We start from the raw sequence: 13,735 nt of genomic DNA on the forward strand, positions 1-13,735 counted from the left end.
TACACAGAGTACAGAATATGACACTAATATATAAAGAGTGAAGGAGGAAGAAAAAGAAGGGAGGGAAAAAAAGAACCTTTAGATTGTACTTGAAATAGTATACTGAGTTAAGTTAGCCTGTTACATAGTAAAGAACGTACCCACAGAACTTTGGTAACCATGAATCTAAAGCCTGCAATGGCAATAAGTACATTTATATCGGTAATCACTCTAAATGTAAATGGACTGAATGTACCAATCAAAAGACATAGAGTTACTGGATAAAAAAGCAAGACCCATCTATATGCTGCCTATAAGAGCCTCACTTCAAACCCAAAGATATATACAGACTAAAAGTGAAGGGATGTAAAAAGATAATTCTTGCAAATAATAGGAAGAAAAAAGCAGGAGTTGCAGTAGTTGTAACAGACAAAATAGACTTCAAAACAAAGAAAGTAACAAGAGACAAATAAGGACACTACATAATGATAAAGGGGTCAGTCCAACAAGAATATATAACAATTATAAATATCTATACACCTAACACAGGAGCATCTACATATGTGAAACAAACACTAACAGAATTGAAGGGGGAAATAGAATGTCATGCATTCACTTTAGGGGACTTCAACACACCACTCACTCCAAAGGACAAATAAACCAGACAGAAATAAGTAAGGAGACAAAGGGACTGAACAACACATTAGAACAGATGGACCTAACAGACATCTACAGAACTCTACACCCAAAAGCAGCAAGATACACATTCTTCTCAAGTGCACATAGAACATTTTAAAGAATAGATCATATATTAGGCCACAAAAATAGCCTCATTAAATTCAAAAAGATTGAAATTGTACCAACCAGTTTCTCAGACTACAAAGGTAGGAAACTAGAAATAAATTACACAAATAAAATAAAAAAGCCCACAAACTCATGGAGGCTTAATAACATGCTCCTAAATAATCAATAGATCAATAACCAAATAAAAACAGAGATCAAGCAATATATGGAGACAAATGACAACAATAATTCAACACCGCAAAATCTGTGGGACACAGCAAAGGCTTTGCTAAGAGGGACATATATTGCAATACAGACCATCCTTAGGAAAGAAGAACAATCCCATATGAACAGTCTAAATGTACAATTAATGAAACTAGAAGAAGAAAAACTGAGGCCCAAAGTCAGTAGAAGAAAGGATATAACAAAGATCAGAGAAGAAATAAATAAAACCAAGAGGAATAAAACAACAGAAATAATGAATGAAAGCCGGAGCTGGTTCTTCGAGAAAATTAACAAAATATACAAATTCCTAGCCAGACTTATCAAGAGAAAAAGAAAGTCTACACACATAAATAGAATCAGAAATGAGAAAGGAAAAATCACTACGGACACCACAGAAATACAAAGAATTATTACATAATACCATGAAAATATATATGCTAACAAACTGGATAACCTAAAGGAAATGGACAACTTTATAGAAAAAGCAACCTTCCAAGACTGACCCCAGGAAGAAACAGAAAATCTGAACAGACCAGTTACCAGCAATGAAATTGAACTGGTAATCAAAAAACTACCTAAGAACAAAACCCCTGGACAAGATGGCTTTACTGCTGAATTTTATCAAACGTTTAGAGAAGACCTAATACCCATCCTCCTTAAAGTTTTCCAAAAAGTAGAAGAGGGGGAAATACTTCCAAACTCATTCTATGAGGCCAGCATCACTGTAATACCAAAACCAAGCAAAGACACCACAAAAAAAATTACAGACCAATCCACGAGGAACATAGATGCAAAAATCCTCAACAAAATATTAGCAAACCAAATTCGGTAATTTATATCGGTAATCACTCTAAATGTAAACAGACTGAATGTACCAATCAAATGAAAGAAGTTACTTCAAAAAGATCATCCATCATGATCAACTAGGATTTATTCCAGGGATGCAAGAATGATACGATTTTTAAAAATTCTTCAACATCATACACAACATCAACAAAAAGAAGGACATAAGTCACATGATCAGCTCCATAGATGCTGAAAAACCATTCAAAATTCAACATTCATTCATGATAAAAAGTCTCAACAAAATGGATATAGAGAGCAAGTATCTCAATATAATAAAGGCCATATATGACACACCCACAACCAACATCATACTTAACAGCCATATACGATAAACTCACAACCAACATCACACCTAACAGTAAAAAGCTGCACGTTTTTCCTTTAACATTGGGAACAATACAAGGATGCCCCCTCTCCCCACTTTTATTCAATGTAGTCTGGATGTCCTAGCCACGGCAATCAGACAACACAAAGAAATAAAAGGCATCCAGATTGATAAAGAAGAAATTAAACTGTCATTGTTTGCAGATGACATGATATTGTACATCAATAAAAACCCTAAAGAATCCAACCTAAAACTTCTAGAACTAATAACTGAATTCAGCAAAGTTGCAGGATACAAAATTAATACACAGAAATCTGTGGCATTCCTATACACTAACAATGAACTAGCAGAAAGAGAAATCAGGAAAACAACTCCACTGACAGTAGCACCAAAAAGAATAAAAGACCGAGAAATAAATCTAACCAAGGAGGTGAAAGACCTATACCCTGAAAACTACAAGACACTCATGAAAGAAATTAAAGAAGACACCAATAAATGGAAATATATCCTGACCTCATGGATAGAAAGAATTAACATTTTCAAAATGGCCATCCTGCCTAAAGCAATATACAGATTCAATGCAGTCCTTACCAAAATACCAACAGCATTCTTCAATGAACTAGAACAAAGAGTTCTAAAATTCATATAGAACCACAAAAGTCCCTGAATAGCCAAAACAATCCTGAGAAGGAAGAATAAAGCTGGGGGATTGTGCTGCCTGACTTGAAGTTCTACTACAAAGCCAAAGTAATCAAGACAATTTTGTACTGGCAGGAAAACACACCCATAAATCAATGGAACAGACTAGAGAGCCCAGATATAAACTCAAGCATATATGGTCAATTAATATACGAAAAATTAGCCATGGATATACAGTGGGGAAATGACAGCCTCTTCAATGATTGGTGTTGGCAAAATTGGACAGCTACATGTAAGAGAATGAAAGTGGATTATTGTCTAACTCCATACATAAAAGTAAACTCGAAATGGATCAAAGACCTGAATATGAGTCATGAAACCATAAAAGTCTTAGAAGATAACACAGGCAAAAGTCTATTGAATATAAACATGAGCAACGTTTTTCTGAACACATCTTGGGCAAGGGAAACAAAAGCAAAAATGAACAAGTGGCACTACATCAAACTAAAAAGCTTCTGTACAGCAAAGGACACCATCAGTAGAACAAAAAGGCATCCTACAGTATGGGAGAATATATTCATTAACAATACATCCAGCAAGGGGCTAACATCCAAAATTTATAAAGAGCTCACACCACCCAGAAAGCAAATAACACAATTTAAAAATGGGCAGAGGATCTGAACAGACACTTCTCCAAAGAAGAAGTACAGATGGCAACAGGCACATGAAAAGATGCTCTACATCACAAACCATCAAGGAAATGCAAATTAAAAGCACAATGAGATATCACCTCACACCACTTAGGATGGCCAACATCCAAAAGAAAAGAAACAACAAATGCTGTTGACGATGCAGAGAAAGGGAAACCCTCATTCACTGCTGGTGGGAATGTAAATTAATTCAACCATTGTGGAAAGCAGTATGGAGGTTCCTCAAAAAACTCAAAATAGAAATATGATTTGACCCGGGAATTCCACTCCGAGGAACTTACCCAAAAAACCAAGATCCCTGATTCGATAAGACATGTGCACCCTATGTTTATTGCAGCACTATTTACAATAGCCAAGAAATGGAAGCAACCTAAGTGTCCATCAGTAGATGAATGGATAAAGAAGAGGTGGTACAAATACACAATGGAATATTATTCAGCCATAAGAAGAAAACAAATCCTACCATTTGCAACAACATGGTTGGAGCTAGAAGGTATAAGCCAGGTGGAGAAAGACAAGTACTAAATGATCCACTCATCTGTGGAGTATAACAACAAAGAAAAACTGAAGGAACAAAATAGCAGCAGACTCACAGACTCCAAGAAGGGATGGGCGGTTACCAAAGGTGAGGGCTGGGGGAGGGCAGGTGGGGAGGTAGGGAGAAGGGGACTGAGGGACATTATGATTGCCATACATGGTTTGTGTGGTGTGTCATGGGGAAGACAGTGTTGCACAGAGATGACAAGTAGTGACTCTGTGGCATCTTACTACACTGGTGGACAGTGACTGCAGTGTAGTGTTGTGGGGGATACAATAATATGGGTGAATGTAGTCACCACAATGTTGCTCATGTGAAACCTTCATAAAATTGTATATCAGTGATACCTTAATTTAAAAAAAGTGTGTGGGTCTTCCCCATGATTGGGACCCCTGAGATTTTTAATTCTCAGACTTATCCACTCTGAGCCTCCAGAAATTCATCAATTATACTTCAGGTTTGCTTTCCCCAGTGTGGTGTCCTATGGAGGATTCTTCTCAGAGTTTCTACTCTGGTAAATCATGGTTCCCTGTATTTACCTGTCTCTCCTATTTCTCAGGCAATATTTTGCTACAACCCAACACCTATGATGGAGCTAAGTATTGTTGATTTTTCAGTTTGTTCAGCTTTTTACTTGTTGTTAGGATGGAGTAATGACCTTCAAGATCCTATATGCTGAACCAATAACTGGAAGTCTTGTCTATACCTTTTCAGTAGGTACCATATGGTTGTCTAAGCTACAGCATCAGATATATTAATGCAAACACTCTGATAATGATTATCTTGATTGGAATATGGATGTTTCCAAAATTCCTCAGCAACCTATTTACAGATTCTTTTATTAAAGTAGATTATGTATTCTCCTTTAAAATCACAGAACTAGAGAACTGGAAATTATCTTAGAAATCATGTAATTCCATATCTCCTTCTTAAATACTAAAAAATTGAGGCCTGAATCTAAATTTAACTAAACCTCTAGACCAGCAATGTCCAATAGAAATTTCTGCAATGACAGAAATGTTCCACATCTCTGCTGTTTAGTGCAGTAACCATTAGCTACATGTAGCTATTCAACAACTGAATTGTGGCTTAAAGAACTGAGAAATGAAATTTTAGTTTTATTTTAAGATTATAGATACATGTGGCTTATGGCTACTGTATTGGACAATGCAGTTGTAGAGTTAATTTACATTGTAGAAAACAGAGGATAGAGGATTAACTTAATGAAAACTAGTTAAAAATAAATTGATGTCGAGGGATTGACTTGCTTTGCAGTGCACTGCTTGTGATTGACAGAACTGGAACTAGAACCTGTAACTCCTTAATCATAGGCTGTTTTGACTATATTGTGATGCCTTTTCAGAGTCCATAGAATGTTGGGTTTACTTTCTAGACCTCCTATGGCTAAGATGGGGGCTCTAAACCTCAATAATGAGATGCTTGGAATGAAAAATCCCAGATTCTGTGATCCTGTGATGCCATGGACATGCCCACAGCAACAGCAGCCCAGATAATGGCTGGAAACTGAAAAGAGACTCCCTGAGTGAAATAATGGAAAAGAAGCATTGAGTCACCAGAACCTGAGCCAAAGAATAAGCAAAGCATTATGTAATATGATGTCAGCCTGTATCTATTCATGTAATCATCTCTGGGTGCCACACCAATTATTTTCTTTTGTAAAAGTAAATATCATGAAAGCAAAAAGATCAGAAAATTTTTAAAAAGCTATTACATGGGAAGATTGACTACAACAACCCTATCTGCAGTAGGAAAATACAACCCAAATATTCAATAATGGGATTAATAACCATAGGTACAGATAGTATCATCAGTAGGCCTCAAGAAGAGAATATTGACTGAACAAAGTAGATCATATGGGATCTTCTTCACGATTCCTATCATATGAATTTCAGCTACACATAATATATTATTTAAGGCAAGTAGCAGTATGGAGATAACTGGTATCACCAGGATGGACCAAGAGGGTCATATGATCAGAGGGTGTCATACAACATTTTTTAACCATTGGAAAAAACTGTGTTTCTTAAAAAATTTTTCAAAAATTAATTCGAGATCATGATGTAAGTTGGTCACAGGGATGATAATACAGAACTGACAATATAGTCACTGATTCTGTAACACCTTCCTATGTGGACAGATAGTAACTGCACTAGAGGGGGTAAGGATTTAATAACATGGGTAACTGTTGAACCACTGTGCTGCACACTTGAAACTGATATAAGATTGTATATCTGCAACACTTCAATTAGAAAAATTATTTATAGAAATGATTGTTAATAAAATGTTTGGTCTATTTGAAATTAAAGCAACTTAAAAACACATGTGACAGTGTAAGAAGAGCACATGGCAGTTGTACAATAGCTGTGAATGTGGGCTGTGCTTAAAAAAGAGAATGTGGCACAAACCTGCTGTTCAGATCACTCAGTTATGCCCTTTTTCTCACCTGACACATTTTTCCTATTCACTACCCTTTGCCACTGCCTCAGGAGTGCCAGTGTATGTGGAAATAGAAAAAAGAAAAAAGCACTTTTATCCAATCAGGCTTGTCTCTGAGCTGAGGCAGGAAACCTCTGCCTCAATTCTCTCATCCCTACAAGGCAAGTAATACCACATTCCTCAAAGTCATACTGTACAAATGAAATGAAAGAATGACATTAAGTCCTTAGCACATAAATCACTTAAGAAATGAAACCAATCATCTCCAATCTCCATGTTCAACAGAATGTTTGACAGTAGCTTACACACATTCTCACCCGGCTATTTAACAGTGGGTCTGCCTACTGTATGATTCCAATGAGACCTTAGGCTACTGGAAAGGCAGATTACCTATCTTGTATGTTTTTATATTTCCTCAGTAAAAAAAAAATCTCCCAATATACAGCTGGAAATTTTATCATAGTTGATAAATAAATGGAAAGACAAAGTAATGAACCAGACATAAAAAGATATTTACTCATAGTATTGATGAGAGTGGCCCAAAGTATTTATAAAACCACTCATTTAAGGATAGAAGATTCTCAAAATGGCGGCATGAGTAGGGTGACAGAAATATCCTCCAAAAACCATATACATTTTGAAAATAAAGCAAATAAAACTACTCCTAAAAGAGTGACCAGAAGATACAGTACACCAGGCAGGCTACACCTACATGTGTGAGAACTCAACACCTCACAAAAAGGGTAAGATACAAAGCTGCAACCTGGTGAGACCCGAGTGCTCCCCCCACCCCCAGGTCACCAGCTGGAGGAAAAGAATCAGAGTGGGAAGGAAGTGGACACACAGGACTACTAAATAACCAGCCCTAGTAATTTGTACCAGGAGCACAGACACACATTGCATGATGTACTGGATATTAGAGGATCGGAAAAGCAAAATCCAAGACTAAGTCTGTGAACAGGTTCCCACAGCAAGCTGCACTGGGACAAAAGAAAAATGGGCACTTTAAAAGTCTTAAAGGAACAAGGGTTTAACAGGTGGACAAATTACTCCTGGCACACTCAACCCAGCAGGCTGGGAACTTTAAGGAACTTTAGGCACCCTAACCCCCTGGGTGGCAAAGCAGCACCAAACGCCCTCACAGCAATAAGCAGCTGGCCGTTCATTTCCCCCTGCTGGTGCTGCAAGCAAACTGGCTGACCCACCGTTGCTGCAGAGCAGCTGGGGAACAGCCCTGCCCACAGCAACCATGCAGAGGCTTCTCCCAGTGAGAAGCTAACTGGGCCAGAACCAGAGGCTGTCCCCTGCCTGCAGACAACCGACACAGACAGCAGAGACTTGCACAGAGTCCAAAAAGCACAAAGGGGCTCTATACTAGCAGCAAACACAGGCTGCTTGCCTGCAACACCTACCAGTGCCCTAGGCCATCCCAAGGGCCGCCCCGCCCATGGAAGCTCAGATGATTAACCCAGAGGCTGCCCCCTGTGCATGGCTGACAAGCAAATGCACAGGAATCCAGCATGGAGTCCAGAAAGCACGTAGGAGTGACATTCTCCCAGCAAACACACCCTGATTGCCTGCAATCACTGTCAGTGTCCTAGGCCATCCCAAGGGATGTCCCACCCATGGCAGCTCAGGGGATCAAACCAGAGGGTGATCCCTGTGTGCATTTGCCTGGCACAGGCAGTAGAGACTGGCTCAGAGTACCAAAAGCATGAAGGGGTGTTGTTCTCACAGCAGAACACACACTGCTCACCTGCGACCCCACCAGTGCCCTAGGCCACCCTGAGGGCCACCACACACATGATAGCTCAGGGGATGAACTCAGAGGTTGCACCCTGTGTGCAGTTGATGGGCAGAGGCAGCAGACATGCAAGGTGACTGGAAAGCAGGAAGGGACTTTGTTCTCCCAGCTGACACATGTGCCACTCACAGGTGATCACTTCCATTGCCATGAAAAGGCAGAAGAAACTTGTTCAGTCCAAAATCCCTCAAACACTAGAGAGAGGGCCTGGTAAGACAGAAATCACAATCTTCCTGAAAAAGAATTCAAAACAAAAGTCATAAGCATGCTGATGGAGCTACAGAGAAATATGAAAGAGCTAAGGGATGAATTCCAGAGGAAGATAACAGAAATGAAACAAACAATGGAAAGATTTAAGAGCAGACTGGATGAAGTGCAAGAGGCTATTAATGAAAGAAAATCAGAAACAGGAATATAGAGAAGCTGAGGCAGAGAGAGGTAAAAGGATCTCTAGTAATGAAAGAATATTAAGAGAACTGTGTGATAAATCCAAACACAACAATATTCCCATTATAGGGGTACCAGGAGAAGAAGAGAGAGAAAAAGGGATAGGAAGTGTATTTGAAGAAATAATTGCTGAAAACTTCCCCAATCAGGGAAAGGAAATACTCTCTCTGACCATGGAAGTCCACAGATTTTCCAAAACAAGGGACCCAATGAGGACAACACCAAGACATATAACAATTACAATAGCAAAGATCAAAGACAAGGATAGAGTATTAAAAGCAGCCAGAGAGAGAAAAAGGATCACCTACAGAGGAAAACCCATTAGGCTATCATCAGACTTCTTAGCAGAAACCTTACAGGCCAGAAGGGAATGGCATGATATATTCAATGCAATGAAAAAGAAGGGCCTCAAATCAGGAATACTGTATCCAACAAGATTATCATTTAAATTTGAAGGAGTGATTAAATAATTCCAAGATAAGCAAAAGTTGAGGGAATTTACCTCCCACAAACCATCTCTACAGTGTATTTTAAAGGGACTTCTCTAGATGTAAGAACTCCTAAGGCTAAAGAGATGTCACCAGAGAAAATTAAATCACACCAAAGAAAGTAAACCAACCAAAAAGTAACTAAATGCAAAACAAAATAAGCTTTCCACAAAGTCATTCAAGGGAAACACAAAAGAGTACAGAATAAAACACCTAACATATAAAGAGTGGAGGAGGAAGAAAAAGAAGGGATAGAAAATAAAGAATCATTAAAGTGTGTTTACAATAGCATAATAAGTAAGTTAAGTTAGATGGTTAGATAGTAAAGAAGCTACCCTTGAACTTTTGATAAACATGAATCCAAAGCCTGCAATAGCAATAAGTACATATCTATTGATAATCACCCTAAATGTAAATGGACTAAATGCAACAATCAAAACACAACAGTAATAGAATGGATAAAAAAGCCAGATCCATCTGTATGCTGCCTATAAGAGACTCACCTCAAACCCAGAGACATACACAGACTAAAAGTGAAGGGATGAAAAAAGATATTTCATGCAAACAATAGGGAGAAAATAGCAGGTGTTGTAGTACTTGTATCAGACAAAAAAGACTTCAAAACAAAGAAAGTAACAAGAGATAAAAAAGAACATTATATAACAATAAAGGCGTCAGTCCAACAAGGGTATATAACCATCATATATATATATATATATGCACCCAACACAGGAGAACCAACATATGTGAAACAAATACTAACAGAATTAAAGGAGGAAATAGAATGCAATGCCATAATTTTAGGATACTTCAACATACCACTCACTCCAAAGGACAGACCAGACAGAAAATAAGTAAGGACACAGAGGCACTGAACAACACATTAGAACAAATGGAACCGCAGATATCTACAGAACTCTACACCCAAAAGCAGCAGTATGCACATTCTTCTCAAGTACACATGGAACATTTCCCAGAATAGACCACATACTAGGCTACAAAAAGAGCCTCAGTAAATTCAAAAACATTGAAATTCTATCCAACCATCTTCTCAGATCACAAAGGTGTAAAACTAGAAATAAATTGTACAAAGAAAACAAAAAGGCTCACCAACACATGGAGGCTTAACAACATTCTCCTAAACAATCAATGGATCAATGACCAAATTAAAACAGATCAAGCAATATATGGAGACAAATGACAACAACAGTACAATGGCCCAACTTCTGTGGGACACAGTGAAGGCAGTTCTAAAGGAAAGTGTATAGCAATCCAGGCCTATTTAAAGAAGGAAGAACAATCCCAAATGAATAGTGTAAAGTCACAATTATAGAAACTGGAAAAAAAGAACAAATGAGGCCCAAAGTCAGCAGAAGGAGGCACATAATAAAGATTAGAGAAGAAATAAATAAAATTGAGAAGAATAAAACAATAGAAAAAAAATCAATGGAACCAAAATGTGGTTCTTTGAGAAAATAAAATAGACAAACCCCTGGCCAGACTTATTAAGAGAAAAAGAGAATCTACACACATAAACAGAATCAGAAATGAGAAAGGAAAAATCACTACAGACACCACAGAAATACAAAGAATTATTAGAGGATACTATGCAAATCTATATGCTAACAAACTGGATAATCTAGAAGAAATGGACAACTTTCTAGAAAAATACAAACTTCCAAGACTGACCAAGGAAAAACAGACCAATTAACAGCAAAGAAATTGAATTGGAAGTCAAAAAACTACCCAAGAACAAAACCCCTGGACCAGATGGATCCACCACTGAATTTTATCAGACATTTAGAGAAGACATAAAGCCCATTCTCCTTAAAGTTTTCCAAAAAGAAGAAGAGGAGGGAATACTCCCAAACTCATTCTATGAAGCCAGCATCACCCTAATACCAAAACCAGGCAAAGACACCACAAGAAAAGAAAACTACAGACCAATATCCATGATGAACATAGATGCAAAAGTACTCAACAAAATATTAGCAAACCAAATTCAAAAATACATGAAGAGGATCATACACTAGGATTCATCTCAGGGATGCAAGGATAGTACAACCATTGAAAATCCAACATCATCCACCACATCAACAAAAGGAAGGACAAAAACCACATGATCCTCTCTATAGTTGCTGAAAAAGCATTCAACAAAATTCAACATCCACTCATGATAAAAACTCTCAACAAAATGGGTATAGAGAGCAAGTACCTCAACTTGATAAAGGCCATATATGACAAACCAACAGCCAATATCATACTTAACAGCAAGAAGCTGAAAGCTTTTCCACTAAATGAGGAACACGACAAGGATGCCCACTTTCCCTCCTTTTATTCAACATAGTACTGGAGGTCCTAGCCATGGCAATCAGACAACACAAAGAAATAAGAGGAATCCAGATTGGTAAGGAACAAGTCAAACTGTCACTGTTTGCAGATGTCATGATATTGTACATAAAAAACCCTAAAGAATCCACTCCAAAACTACTAGAACTAATGTCTGAATTCAGCAAAGTTGAAGGACACAAAATTAATACTACACAAAATTAATAACAGAAACCTGTTGCATTTCTATATATTAATGATGAACTAGCAGAAAGAGAAATCAGGAAAACAATTCCATTCACAATTGCATCAAAAATAATAAAATACCTAGGAATAAACCTAACCAACGAAGTGAAAGACCTATACCCTGAAAACTACAAGACACTCTTTTTTTTTTTTTTTGTGAGGGCATCTCTCCTATTTATTGATCAAATGGTTGTTAACAACAATAAAATTCTGTATAGGGGAGTCAATGCTCACTGCACAATCATTAATCCACCCCAAGTCTAATTTTCGTCAGTCTCCAATCTTCAGAAGCATAACGAACAAGTTCTTACATGGAGAACAAATTCTTACATAGTGAATAAGTTACATGGTGAACAGTACAAGGGCAGTCATCACAGAAACTTTTGGTTTTGATCATGCATTATGACCTATAAACAATCAGTCCAAATATGAATATTCGTTTGATTTTTATACTTGATTTATATGTGGATACCACATTTCTCTCTTTATTATTATTATTTTTAATAAAATGCTGAAGTGATAGGTAGATGCAAGATAAAGGTAGAAAACATAGTTTAGTGTTATAAGAGAGCAAATGTAGATGATCAGGTGTGTGCCTGTAGACTATGTGTTAATCCAAGCTAGACAAGGGCAATAAAACATCCACAGATGCAGCAGATTTCTCTCATAACAAGGGGGGAGAGGTTCTAAGCCTCACCTCTGTTGGTCCCCAATTTCTCACCTGATGGCCCCCCTGCAACTGTGCCTGTCTTAGGTTGTTCCTCCCTTGAGGAATCTTACCTGTCTCTGGCTAACCAGTCATCTTCTGGGGCCATACAGGGAAATGTAAAGTTGGTAAGTGAGAGAGAAGCCTTATTGTTTGAAAAGGTTAGTTTTTTACTTCTTTGCATATTTATGCCCTGTGGCTTCTATGCCCAGCATTTGTCTTGAGGTATCTTTACCACTTGGAAGAATTATGATACACAGTAAATTCGATATGAGGCACGAATTCTATTTAAGGGTTGTAATTAGGAAGGAAGAAGAAAAGCTATAGAAGTAGCAGGTGGAAAAAAACATGGGAAGATTGATTATTTCTTTGACATATCTTCTTGTAGAGTAACATAAACATGTATAGGTTTTAAACTACTAATTAAACTATGCACACACATTAACATAATAGGAGTACAGTTACATAACCAAAGCATATCTATAATTACCAGCCATCTCCAGTGAAACCAAGAAAACCAGTTAGGCACCTTAGGCATTTGTGAAAACTTATCTATGATATGGTAGATATTGTCCAACTGAACTACAAGACACTCTTAAGAGAAATTAAAGAAGACACTAACAAATGGAAACTCATCCCATGCTCTTGGCTAGGAAGAACTAATATTGTCAAAATGGCCATCCTACCTAAAGCAATCTACAGATTCAATGCAATATCTATCAAAACACCAACAACATTCTTCAACAAGCTGGAAAAGAAAGTTCTAAAATTCATATGGAACCACAAAAGACCCTGAATAGCCAAAACAATCCTGCAAAGGAAAAAAAAAGCAGGAGGCATCTCGCTTCCAAAGCCAATACTACAAACCACAGGAATCAAGACAATTTGGTACCAAAAGAAAAGACCCATAGACCAGTGGAACAGAATAGAGAGTCCATATTTTAACTGAACACATATGGTCATTTAATATATGATAAAGGAGCCATGGATATACAATGGGGAAATGACAGCCTCTTCAACAGCTGGTATTGGCAAAACTGAACAGCTACAAGCAAGAGAATGAAACTGGATCACTGTCTAACCCCATACACAAAAGTAAACTCAAAATGGATCAAAGACCTGAATGTAAGTCATGAAACCATAAAACTCTTAGAAAAAAAAACATAGGCAAAAATCTTTTGGACATAAACATGAGCAACTTCTTCATGAATACA

General features: G+C 37.6%; 1 protein-coding gene across 6 annotated transcripts in view; it reads right to left on the minus strand.

Annotated features, from left to right (window-relative positions):
* Positions 1-13,735, minus strand: part of CARF (calcium responsive transcription factor) — a 126,195-nt gene that overhangs the window by 19,038 nt on the left and 93,422 nt on the right. The gene's annotated exons all lie outside the window — the stretch shown is intronic.

This window comes from Manis javanica, chromosome 12, assembly GCF_040802235.1.
Source record: "Manis javanica isolate MJ-LG chromosome 12, MJ_LKY, whole genome shotgun sequence".
Taxonomy (NCBI): Eukaryota; Metazoa; Chordata; class Mammalia; order Pholidota; family Manidae; genus Manis; species Manis javanica.